Raw genomic sequence first — 12,536 nt, forward strand, 5'->3', positions numbered from 1 at the left:
GTATTTGCATCACTGGGTAACACCATCAGCAGCTTCTAAGTTCTATTTAAACACTGAGTAATTCTTAAAAACTTTGTGAGCATGTTGCAAGTTCCAAGGGCAAGTATTAAAAGAAGAAACGTTATTTGTTAGGCCCACGTAATCTGAATTTCAGCTATTTGAAAGGGAGATGAGGTCCAGGAAGAAGCATTTTAGTTGCAGATGATGCATTTGTCCTCAAATTAACTGAAAAATCTTTCTTTTGATTGCAGTATTTACTGCTTTACTGGCTGTAGTGTGACTTTTTTTGCTTAGTTTGCTATCTGAAGTTTTAGCCCAAAGATGTTTATGTTGAATGGGTGAGTTGCATGAGAATAAAATATGGGATTTTTAAAAGGTATGTAAAATATGGCATTTCTTAAAGGTACTCTGTTATGATTTGGCCAAAATAGTATAGGTTTTGACAGTCTCAGACTGTGACATTCAGATTCATAGATGTCACTGAGGACAAATGACTTTGGCATTTTAAAGAGAAACTGGATTCACTAACAACTTCTAGGTGCCTGAAGAGTCACTGATTTGCCATAGTATTTTACCACAGTTATCTTGAAAATAATGATAGTTTGTCTACAAACAAGTGTTGGGTGATAGAAATAGTGACACTGCAAATCTTAAAATTATTTATCAAGAGTTTCCTTTTTCTCTACACATCTCCAATATGCACGTTCTTGGGAACATTGATCAAACACTAGATTTGCCATAGCTCATGTATGTTTGGATAGCAGTTGCTGCTGTCAGGTCACTCCAGGTAAATTCTGCAATATGAGCTGCCCTGGTTTGTTATTAACTTCAGTCTGAAGGACTTCAGTATGGGTCACTTTGCTGCCACATTTCAAGTTGTTGGGTTTTTTTTGTTATTTGGCTTGGTGTGTCTCATTCTGAAGAGCAGTGTCATAACATGCTGTTGCTTTCACTAACCTCTTTGCTTAGGTAGAATATTTAACATGGTTTTTTTTCTTCCCGTACCTTTTTTTTTTTTTTGACAGTAATCTGCTGTGAGTTAACATCTAGGTCTTGCTTGCTGCTGGACTGTCCTGTTGACCTGTTCCAGTATTCTAAGATCCCAGATTGGCAGGAAGGAAGCAGTAAGTACAATGGTATGGGGGAATATTTTACTGTCATTTCAAGTTCTGTGTACCTCAAAGATAGATAGTACTAGTTAGTGTGATGATGTGTGTGCTTTAAGAAGCCTTGCAAAACAAGTGGCTAGTGGCATCATTTATTTTATACCACTTAGTCCTTAGCAATTAGTACTTACAGCAGATCAATAATCAAAGTTTAGGCACTGCTGTCTTAAAAATGCATTTTACATCTTTATCCTTTAAAGAAAATATTAAATGTAAAAAAGATAGCAGAAAATTCTGTTAATAAAATGTATGTCTCTTCAATGGCTGTTGTTATTTTACAGTCTTACAATCCTGGGGAAAGTATTTGACTGCATAACCTGTAAAATTGTATCAATAGGAGGAGGAAGAATTCAAAATAACTGAATATGATAAGATTTAATTTGACAGTCTGGAGTTTGCTACTAGGAACTTTCATCTTTGACAGGACATCATGTAGTATATGTGGTGTTTAACCTCGTATCAGTGTTCTCAGCATGTGAATTATTAGGATGTTATTAGTATACTGGTACATGGTAAATGCATAGAAGGATTTGCTTTGTAGTTTATTTTGTTGCAGTTGCTTAGTTTGGAAACAAGTCCTGGTGTCCAAGCAGCATTCTTTCTAAATACCCAGGGAGTGCCCCATTAGGTGACGTATTTCTGCCGAGATGTCTGGGCTGGCTTCAGGAACTGAAGCACTGTAGCTGTAGCAGCTGACTTGGTTTTCTCACTGATCTCATGCACAGCAAATTCTGCTGCCTTTGATCTTGCCTGGTTCCCCTCCTGGCTGCCTCTGTAGCTGAAGCTTTAGCAGGCATGCTAAAAGGCCTTTCTAGTTTGGCATATGCAAAGTGTGTAATCTCCAACATGCATTTTCTTCAATGAACAACTGAATATACCGTTTCAAGTCTCTTATTTCAGAAAACTGAGTGTTGGTCCCTCATAAGAGCAGCCTCTGGGGACTACTTGGGTGCCTTTGCATTGTCTCGTTGTTGCAAAGTAATGGGTAAGACTAGGAATATCATATTTGAACAAATACTCTGGAGGAAATGGTATTATCTGTAGAGGAATGGAAAATGAAGATAATGGTTGCTGAAATAAATGTTCTAGCAAGAACACTGAAAAAGAAAAAAGTGTTTGTCTCGAGCAATTCATCAGGTGCTCCTTACTGGGAATACCATACTAAACACTACGTGGTATTTCCAACACCTGTCATCTAGCAATAATTGGGTTCTAGAGAAACATCTGGACAGGAAAAACTGGTTTTGTCGCAAGGATTTCATACTGTGACAGTTCAAAAATGGGAAATGCTAGATTATATTTTATCATCAACTCAACTTACTATGACTGGAGGCAGAAACATGAAAACGTTTCAGTCAAAATGTGGTTCAAATGTTGTGACTGGAAACTGCACTTCTCCCTTTGAGAGAATCTATTGATGTCTTCATCAGTTATCCCGCTCTGAAAATGAGATTTCTTCATCATGTGACAAGCATTTTGATTTTTTTTTTTTTTTTTAATGAAGAGTGGCATGGTAACTTAGCTTTCCCAGTGTTTTGTTTGAGGCTATTCCCAGGCACAAGAACGTTCAGGTGTAAATAGAATTCACTTTTTTTCCTCCCACTGACATTCCTGTCTCCATTGACATGGCTTTCTTGTGTTAATACAGTTGATTCTTACTATCAGTTACATTTAATTTTTTGAATACTAACTTGACTTTGATACTGACTTGATTTTGAAGTACAAACACTCAGATTTGTCTGGAATTTTCACCCCTAAAGATTGCTTCAGCCGCTTACTGCCCTGCTGATATTTATCGCTCATGTTCGGGGCTGTTACTATGTATACGTTAACGATCGCAGCTATTGCAAGGAAGGTTTGGCTCTGCTGTCCCAGAGAATGTAAACACATGTTTAAAAATGCTTCATGTTAGATAGTGAAACAGTTAAATAGTGAGTTTTGACTGTGGATCTTGCTTGCTAATGGACTTTATAGTTGCCATGTTATCCTTTTTTAATGAATTTTTATGAATTACTATATCCCATGCTGTGTGTCTCTCAACTCAAAACTCTGGCTCTTCTTCCTACTGGTCTGTGAAGTCAAGAATGGTTTATTTGATTGAACTGCTCCACTGTTCAGTTTGCAGATGGATGCTAAATTATCTTCAGGTGTTGACATTTATTGTGCAAATAGGTAATAACTCGGGCAGTTTGAGTCTTAATTTAAGTTGAAACCATGGGTTAAAGCTCTTAACTTTTAAATGCTCTGAACACTGAGAGAAACACTGAAATTTTCCAGATTTGAAGACAATTAAAATACTGCAAAAGAATGAAAATGGTGTCTTTTACTTGCTCTGTTTACTTTCTTTTGTTCTCTCACTGTGCATATTTGTAGATTAACTTTTACAAGCCCCTAGTTTTACTTTATTTAAATAGGTTGTAACAATTCTTAATTATATGCTAGCTTTCTACTGCATTGTGGTGTGGGTTTTTTTTGAGCAAAACAAAACTGCTTTTAGGGAGGGGGACAGAGTTATAAAATGGCCTCTCCTACAGATGAGGGAATGTTCAGCCTGACATACCCAAAGTTAGCCAACCTGTACCAGTCCAACAATAAAGTCGCTGTTCAGGCAGAGCTTCCCAAGTTACTTGGCTTTTTGGCTTGTAAAGGCTGATCATAAGCAAAGTTTAAGTTGCAACTGAAACATTCTTTGTTATAGGTAGGTCTTGTACTGTATCACTAATCCCACAGTGGTGCCAAAGTGTCCTTGACTTCTGTTCAAATTGAACTCTAGGAAGCTTGCCAATATTTTGTTGTTCAGCTTCTTCAAAAACTTGCTACAGCCTTAGGTTATGTATTTGTATACTGCTGACAAGCGTAGTTTGTTGCAAGTACAGTAGTTCACTGGATGTTATGACTACAAAATGTGCAACTTCTGATTTAATATTTTTGTGCTGACTATCCTAATGAAGTGTGTTAAAAGGGGCCCATAGTTCAAAGATTCTAAAGGTTCTTTTTGTGAGGCATTTTGAAACTTTGTGAGAACTGCTCAGTGTTGCTGTAATAAATTGCCCTCTGAGATGCAGAGACAGTTTATACAGCATCATAAAGAAAACTTCAGTACTATGACTGAGTTTTAGAAAGTCATGTCAATTCATGTTTGAGGAAATGTAAAGCTTGTAAGAAATGAGCAGACTGTTGTAAAGCTAAATGGGGGTTCCTTTGCCTTTTCTGGCAGTGGGGAAAGACCCCTTGGAATAGGCTTTGAAATATTTGTCCTGAAGTTAAAGCTAAGGCAATGTTTTTATTTTATTTAAAAAAAGAAATCAGAGTTAAATCAGTTATTAAATGGTATGCATTTTAACTAAACTGTGTGCACACTGGTTTACATTCTCTGAACCTCTTAGTTTTCCATATGCTTCTAAGTAGGAGGGCCTGACACTTCTTTTGCATCTGTCCAAATTTTAAGAGTTCTTATTCCTATTCCTGTTCTGTTATTCCAGAGTTGTCTATCTCTGTGCTTTTTCCCTTAGATTTCTCTGTGCAGTGTCTCAAAGAAAAAGGATCCAGTTTATATGGCTTTGAAATTTATATTGGACTTTTGAGAGACTTGGCAATCAGGGCATCTGGCTTATCAGTCATCATCGTTATTATTATGGTAATACCTGGAGAATTTTCTGATGTTTTCTTAGTTCTGTTAGGTATTTTCAGCTGCTTTATCTTTAATTTTGTTTGAATTTCACTTTTCCTTTTGTCTTGACACGTGCCATCTATTGAGTATTGTACATATCACAAATTTTCTTTTCACTCTTGTGTATTATCTGAAATGATTTGTAGCTGGCTACTCATGCTATGCGGAGCTTCAGCTTATGCAAAGCACTTGTGAAGTCTTTTGTTGGAGGAGGAGGAGGAGGAAGATGTCGCAGGGATGTACAGTCTGAAGGGATTGGAATTATTGGGGGGAGAGTAGTGTGTGAAGGAGTTAGAATTATTGGGGGAGAGAAATGTTAGGAGAAAGGCATTATGTCTGCAGGAAACCACATTTGCTAGTCTTAATGCTCAAAATCAAGTTTCTTCTTTAGAATGTTAAGAGCTTTTACTTCAGCATCACAAAGGTGAGGGCAGTTTGCAAATTGGTGATATAATTTTTTTGTGTGTTCCTGTTCTACAACTGTTGGAAGACTTTCGTATATCCTTATATATCCCAATACAGCCTTAGCATTCTACTTGTATTCCAGTCTCTTCCTGCTTTCTCCTCACCGAAATTCCTCTAACACCTGCTCCAGAGCAGCTTTTGAGTTCAGACCCAGAGGGCCCTTATTTCCCAAGGCAGCCACAGCAAGGAATATTTATTGCTTGGTTTGGTGTGGTGGTTATGTTTTTTGGGGGGTGGGGTGGTGGTGCTGTGTGGTTTTTTGAGCCGATGGCTTTCTCCATTCCTTTCCCCTTGCTTCTTTTTCTCCTCTATAGGGTGTGCTTCCAACACTTCCTGTGGCAGGTCCAGGCTGCTTATTCTGATAGCTTTCTGGGCATATAACGTGTTTAAACTGTTGATGGGCTTGCTAATGGTTCATTAAATAGCTCACTAATTTCTGCTTTAAGTGGAGAGCAGTTCAAGTGGTTTAGATTTATATTTTCTCCTATAAATGTTTATGACTGAGATCTGGAGAAAACCTGTTTTCTGAGAGGTAGGAAGGAGTGTGTTTATTTCACTTTCTTAAGTTGTGAGAGAACTTCAGTTTAAATATTCTGTTCTACTAAATATTTTTTCCTTGTATATGCTTTCCATACTTCAAATAAACAGATAAGCAGTTCTGGCAGGTTAATTTCAGGATGTGCCAGAAGCTGTTATCTTCATAAATAAATAGATGAGAAGTTAGTTATCTTTTGAAAATGTATAAAGAAATATCAAGCTCAAAACAGCTGCTTTGACAAAGTTAAATAAATGAACAAGATGCATTTTATGGCTAAGGAGAGACAGAAGGAAAGCTTAAACATTTTGGAGGCAATGAAATAATACAATCCAAAGGTATGGTATCCTGATGCTTCCAAGATGGATAACTTCTATATTAGACTTTATTTTTGTGATGGAGAAAAATTACTTATTTATTTTGAAGTGCAATTTTAATTGCGTATTAAATTAATCTAGCTCTTCAGGAATATTAAAATTGTATGGGAAGTTAGTCTGCTATTTAATTAAGGGCATGAGCCGCTGAGCCACCAAGTATGCTGGAACTATAGTACCAAATTATTATACATAGTGCATAATTGAAAATTTGTTTTTATATTGTCACTGCATCTATTCCCGTAACAACATAGTTCTTTTCCTGGAATCTGAGGTGTACAGGAACTAGAAACGCAGCTAACAGGAGGAAACTCACAACAGCTTTGAGTATTCAGAAGGTCATTGGCTGTGATATTTGAAATGGTTGAAAGGAATTACTCACGTGCATCTACGATTTGTAGGGCCCTTTCATCAAGGGTCCTTTAAAGAAAGATCTTATTTAGATAAGAGAAGGGAACAGAGTTTAAGTTGTGCTTTGGTGACTTGGAGTGTTCAACATTATATAAATAAGCTTTTGTATGAAATTATGTAAGATAAAGAAGTTATTAGTGGAGTTTAATACTCAGGACTTCAAAGATTTTCAAGAAATGGGAGTGCCTTATGCATATTCCCTTTTAGCCTTATAGAACAAACTTTACCATGTGTAAAAGATCTCTGTAGCAGAAGCCATTTTACCCCCTTTCTCCACTGCAGGTTCAGTTGCTGTCCAAGAACTAGGCTGCTGCTTATCCTTTTGCAAGACTTGTTGCTTTGTATGTGAGGCAGCCTGCTGAAAAGGGCAAAAGCTCTGGAAATTGGCTCTGCAGCTTAGGATTCTTTCCATATTTCTGCAACTGTTCCTTTGATGGGTGGGAACTTCATGAACAGCTGCTGTGATCAGATCCTTACAAGATCTTGGGAAACTCTTTTGGAAAACTTTAAACCTAGAACAGAGTCTGCATTGCAGCCACGGACATTATTGGTCATCAAAAAATGCATTCCCTGCCTGGGTAAACAAACTAGTATATACTTTTGTAAGGTTCTTGCAAGGAAGCTCAATGTAAATTGAGGAATAGATTGCCTTTGTGTACTTGTGAATCTTAATTTTATTTTGCAGTCAAGCATTTAAAGATGCCACCGCCTCAAAAATCCAGTATACAATTTAACAAGCAATTATGCAAAACAAAGAAGGCTTCCTATTAAGTAATTATGTGTGCAGGTGTTATGTGATAAGTTTTTTCTTCTCATTATTTTGCTTTGACTAAATGATTAGATGTCTCTCATTTTGAACAGGATTATAAAACACCAGACTGAGTTTGAGTTGCATGTGTGTACTTAAGAGGGGCTAGTTCCAGAAGCTGCTTTCATGACTGGGATGTACATTGGTGTCCTGTTTATCTTTCTTCTGCAGTACTATTACCATTCCCTGTTGCCAGAATATCTGAAACAAAATTCCTCCCCCTTACTTTTGTTTGGGAACTGAGGAGAGCTACTCTAAGTGAAAAGAAGAATAAAAACCATATTGGTTTACTAGGGAAAGGTAAAAAGATGACACAGAGATGATATTATGATTTTCTTGGAGCGTAGGACCAAAAAATCTGGGGAGGAATAAGCAACAAATCTTGTTGAATTACAGGTTGGGGAGAAGCGTAAGATCACTACCGTAAACTAAGTTTCTCTGGAAAATATCCTTCAGTACAGAACACAGTAAAGAACTTGCTAACTATAAATGCTGTTTCACAGACAGCCTGTTGCCTTCAGTAACTAATTTCTTCATCTTATGCATTTAGACGGGTAGTATCTTCTAACTGTTGTGAGTGCCAAAATGTGGAAGACCTGGCATACTGCTCTAGACTGGTACTGAAGCTCATGTAAACTGTGTCATAGGCCACAAGGGAATGTTACTGGTATTCCAGAGGTATGCCACTTCTGTTGACCTTCTGTAAATTCCTTGAGTTGTAGTGGCAATGTCAATCCTTAGCATGTTCAGGAAACTGATTACAAAGCATACAGCAGTAATGTGTTAAAGACGTAGCATGAGGTAGCCTGTATAGAGTAAAAATCCAGGAGGTGTAAGTCTTTGAGTTGAAGAAAAATGTTGATAAGCAGCAGATGGACACTTAACCCAGCAGCTTAACTTCCTCATCTGTTGTTGCTTATGTGTCTTGAGCTTGTTACAACTAGGAAGTTTTAAAGTGCTTGCTTTGCTTAAACTCACATTGCTACTACTGCTTTTAGGTTGATTTTTCTGCAGACGTGAATGAGTCGTTGCTTTTAGCTACTGGAAATTTGTGACTGTGTGGTCATTGCCCAAACAGATAGGGAATTTATGGGAAGCAGATGAAAGGTCTGCTGCATCTCCTGCTCAGTCCTCCTAATCCCTTGGTCTGCCCATAGCAGTTCAAGCAGGGTTATCTAGCACTGTAACTTCCTTGTGGCCACACATCTTTCCTTGTTCCATGTGCCATACAGTCTGTCTTATGTGTTTTTATTGCATGGCTGTTAGCATGCTCCACCAGCCATGGAATAGGATGAAGACTCCTTAGAGTTCCAGCAAGAGATCAGAGTGAGTGAGTTAACTCAAATGAAAATTGTTTGTGGATTCCATAGGAAATGGGAGTACGGGCTAAGGTAATCTCTTGGGCATTTAGGTGATTTTTCTGTGAAGTGAACTTCTTCAAATCATGCTGCTGTTGTCTTCAGCTTACATTCAAGTTGGTCAAATGATTAAAAGTTTGTATGAGTGGAGGCAGTGGGGTGACACGTACTGATTTAGAGGCGGTCAGGGAAGTAAATGGAAAAAAAGCAAAGATATATCAGTGCTGTGGAAAACCGATATAAACCATTTCTGACAAGTGAGTTTTGCATTGATTCTGTAAAAAATTCTGTAATCAAATTTCACTGACTGCAGCACTTTTCCCAATGTTTCTAAAACTTGAGCTTTGATGTTACACTTGTGCTACTGTCAAGATAACTGATGTGGTGATGTATAGCGTATGAAGCTAAGACGGTAAAGGTCTGTTGGACTGAAGGTCCAACAGTGACGCATGGCTGTCAGTGGTTGAGCTGAATGTGGAAAAGTAGGAAGCAGTAAGTGTCTGCAGCCTTTCTTCCTTATTAGAAGTACTGAGGGATCTATCTAATCCAGTCTTCACCAGATTGAAAACTTAGTAGGTTTTACATTCATTCAGTTTACATTCAGTGAGAGGCTGTCCCCTTAATTTTTAATTGTTGTTTTTCTTCTGTCTTTTTTCACTGCTTTCCCTGTGACTAGAATTTCAGTATCATAGTTTAATTAAAGTAATTCAGTCACTTCAGGCATGTGTGTCCTTTGGATAGAAGACGTAAAAGCTCAGAGACACAGACTGTCCATCACAGGGCTTTTTACTTGCTTCCCAACTATCTGATTGCTGTGAAAAATCTTTTCTGCTGCTCAGATTTCTTAGGCCTTCATTTCTGGATCCATGTCCCTAGGGACTTCTGCAATCAGAGGAAACTGCTCTCCGTCTTCACAAATTTTTGTGCAGCTGCAAAGATACAAAGAGTAGAACACAGTGCCAGAATAGGTCAGCCTTTTCTCAGTCGCACTGGGGAAGTTCTAGGCAATTTTGGAGTTTTCTTCAGACTTAAGGTACTGTATCCTTGGTCTTTTTGCTGAGACAGACAGACACACACACCCCCTCCAGCAATTCAGAAGTGTTTCAGAAGAATTGGATATCCTGGAAGTGATTACTTTCCATTGATAAAACTTTGTTCCTCTGCCTATTGTGTGTATTTCTCTAAGCTGCACTAAGGTTATACTGTATTTAGTCTTCTCTTTAATCCTAGAGTGGTACTTCCAGGTATAAGACTCGATCTGTCATCTTCCATGCCCTCAGACTGATGGGTCCCCTGTTGCTTTCTCACCAAGAAAAAAGTTGCCCCTCCTAAATGCTTGCCAGTTGCAAGTTCAGCGCAACATGCCAAGTGGTAAATATGTCAACCAGAAGTGTGGTTCTTCCCTGCTCCCCCTCCCCCACCATGTCCCTCCCGATGTGAGTCCAGAAGGAGGGTTTGGCTTGGATGTTCTTGGCTAGAATTGCTTCCAAAAGCTTGTTGTCCATCTGTTCGTACAGCTAAGTGCTGTCCAAGGAGCCAATAACACAAAGTTGTAGGAGACTCGACTGTTAATCATTCACGAGAACAGCTGGAGTGAAAGTCAATCCAGAAGACAGTTCTGAATTATCTCAAACTAAAATTTGATGTTAAAGGATATTTTGCAGTTGTCTTCCTCTTGGATTAAATTGATAAAAAGGTAGTTAATTTCTAGAAACACTTATGTCTCTTTGAAGTGTCTGCTTTCAAGGTAGTAGCTCAAAAAAGCTTGCACACTATTTAAATGTGGCCTTGTTAATTGTGATTTACCTGGCAGATAATTACTATCTAATACCGGGCTCAGTAATAGCTCAGAATTGTTGCTAGCTTCTCAAGTTGTACACGCTGTATCCCTGAGTTCGGCTGCTCAGAATTTTCAGACAATTCAGGAGCTTTGCTTCTAAAGTATACTATGACAGAAGTGGATTCTATCACTTAAAAGCATAATGAGGAGCACTTTTTTTGATAAAATCCATGTAATAACAGAAAATGCAGATGTAGAAACATAGCAATAAAGATGGAAGGTGTTTTGCTACTGTCAGAATACATGTGACAGTATCACTCGGCCTTTTGACCTGCTAAATGCTACCTACCAAAATAGAGTTGAATTATATCACCAGTTTTCGTGGACATGCTCACTTCCTCTGTTCATCCAAATAGCTTATGCATAGCTTTGTGGTAATCATTTACTTGATGTTGGTTCTTACATTCCTGTGGTCTATGAACAAAATTAATGTTCCTAAGCAGGTATTTTAGTTATTGCATTCAACAATCAGTTGTATTCTTAGTAGACTCTTGTGTTTTAATTTTAAGGTCTGTGACTTCTGAGAGCAAAAGCTGGGCAAGTGTTTCGGGCTTTTTGCACCTATGACTAGTGTCCATTCTCTGATCACTAGGGTCAAGCTGGTAGCTGGGCTGTGACATTGCTAGACCTTCAGATCTGAATGTTATACATTAACTTCATTTATCATTAACTTGAGTAGACCTGTGTTAGCTGTTGCTCTTGTTATACGTTACACATAATTCACATATCTGGGACAGTGAGGTCAGTTGTCACCGATGTGCTAGCTTGATCTAATAAAACCATTAAGTGCAGAATTGGACGTAGGTTGTGATTATCAAATTTTGCTTTTAGTGCAAATTCTGAATGTAGCGCTTCAGATTTTTGGCAGAGAATGGCAAAAAGGTAAGGGAATATTATATGCAGCAACTCAAGTTCCCAAATACTTTGCACATGTTTCAAGCAGCCTGCAATATAAGTTTTGGTTTGTGTTCATCTTCCTTGTTAAATGGATTGTTCTGCCTAAAACTTGAATATGAGCTTTGTATACTTGGAGAATTAATACACAGGAAATGTGTTTATTCTGAAGTGAGACTCGGGGATGAAAACCAGAGAGGCTTTAGCAGAGCTGTTAAGACAACCCAGCTGAGTTATAACAGTAATTTCTTCTTTCAAAATCTGGAAGCAATAAACACTTCAGATGTGCTTTCTGAATGCAGTGGAATCAGTCCCTTGGGCAGACAGTACATGAAAAAACCTTTGGAATTAACTTTGGATATGAACTCTACAATATTCTGAAAATACTGAAATGCTATATGCATACTGGAGCTAAGAATGCAATGTCTTACCTCTTCCTTTCTAAAGCCTTAGTTCTGTGCAGACTGGTGTCACAGTGACCTGTTTCAAAAAGACCAGATAGGAAAATTGCTTGATTTACTTGGGTTTTTTTGGCTTCAACTCCAGGACAATGAATGGACAGTCCATGAAAATATATCTTTCTGGGGTCTCTGTTATTTAAACTGTTAGGAGTCAGTCCACTCTTCCATACAAACAGCTTGGCTTGTTGCTGAAATGTGTGGGGCTTTTGTGTTGGGTTTTTTTGTTTGTTTGTTTGTTTTTTTAAGCCATGCCACCCTATAGCTGTACAGTGGCAACCATGCTAATTGCACTTCTCAGTAGCAGGTAAAGGGCAGCAGCAGTGTTGCAGGTCTACAATCATGTTAAATAACTGAAACCAGCTCTGAGTGACTAAGATTGTTGAGTAGTTCAAGTTTTTGCAGTATTTAAGTAGTGTATTTGAGAGCAAAGGCAAACAAAGTTTTCTCTACAGAGCTTTCTCAGACTACAGAGCCCTGGGAGTGGCAGTAGGGGACTCAAGAGCGCAGGTAGTTTTTTCATCAATCCTGCCAGTCAAAGGGAAGGGGTTTGAAAG

At 38.2% G+C, this 12,536-nt stretch overlaps 1 protein-coding gene across 1 annotated transcript in view; it reads left to right on the forward strand.

Moving 5' to 3' along the window:
• Positions 1 to 799: 799 nt before the first annotated feature.
• Positions 800 to 12,536, forward strand: part of TLN2 (talin 2) — a 175,042-nt gene continuing 163,305 nt past the window's right edge. The window contains exon 1 of the mRNA XM_009330049.1: positions 800 to 1,124. The gene's annotated coding sequence lies outside the window, so the exon portion shown is untranslated. The remainder of the gene's footprint in view (positions 1,125 to 12,536) is intronic.

This window comes from Pygoscelis adeliae, unplaced genomic scaffold (genome assembly GCF_000699105.1).
Source record: "Pygoscelis adeliae isolate BGI_AS28 unplaced genomic scaffold, ASM69910v1 Scaffold298, whole genome shotgun sequence".
NCBI lineage: Eukaryota > Metazoa > Chordata > Aves > Sphenisciformes > Spheniscidae > Pygoscelis > Pygoscelis adeliae.